We start from the raw sequence: 500 nt of genomic DNA, 5'->3' as shown, positions 1-500 counted from the left end.
CAATGAGAACTTCCATCAGATGAGAATGGAGGAACAATTTATCTTTTGTATGTGTGTGTCCACACTACTGGGAAATAAAGGTGTGCCTCCTGCACTGGCGTTAGGCCAGACTCTCTTTCTTAGCCCTCAGCCCTCCACACTAGCTCCTCATTGGCCAGGGCCCCAAGCAGCCACTCCCTGATCACCGAGAGAGGGGTTTGGAAGCTCTCCAAAGACCAGAGAAACTTAACTGTTTGCTTTTGTAATTTCATCAAATAAAAGGGTAGGGGATGGAGGACCTTAGTTCTCTTTCCCTTCTTGCAAGATGGCGGGTGAAAAGAAAACCGAGAAGCCTGACACTAAGGAGAAGAAACCTGATACTAAGGAGAAGAAGCCTGACACTAAGGAGCAGAAACCTGAAGCCAAGAAGAAGGCCGATGCCGGCGGCAAGGTTAAGGCCCCTAAGAAGGGGAAGCCCCACTGCAGCCGAAACCCCGTCCTCGTCAGAGGAATTGGCAGAT

General features: G+C 50.0%; 1 pseudogene; it reads left to right on the top strand.

Annotated features, from left to right (window-relative positions):
- The first annotated feature begins 279 nt into the window (after positions 1–279).
- The window catches only part of LOC102253102, a 904-nt pseudogene continuing 683 nt past the window's right edge, over positions 280–500 (top strand).

Source organism: Myotis brandtii, unplaced genomic scaffold (genome assembly GCF_000412655.1).
Source record: "Myotis brandtii unplaced genomic scaffold, ASM41265v1 scaffold333, whole genome shotgun sequence".
In the NCBI taxonomy this organism is placed as follows: Eukaryota; Metazoa; Chordata; class Mammalia; order Chiroptera; family Vespertilionidae; genus Myotis; species Myotis brandtii.
The sequence above is the reverse complement of the archived record's forward strand: the minus strand, read 5'-3'. Positions and strand labels throughout refer to the sequence as shown.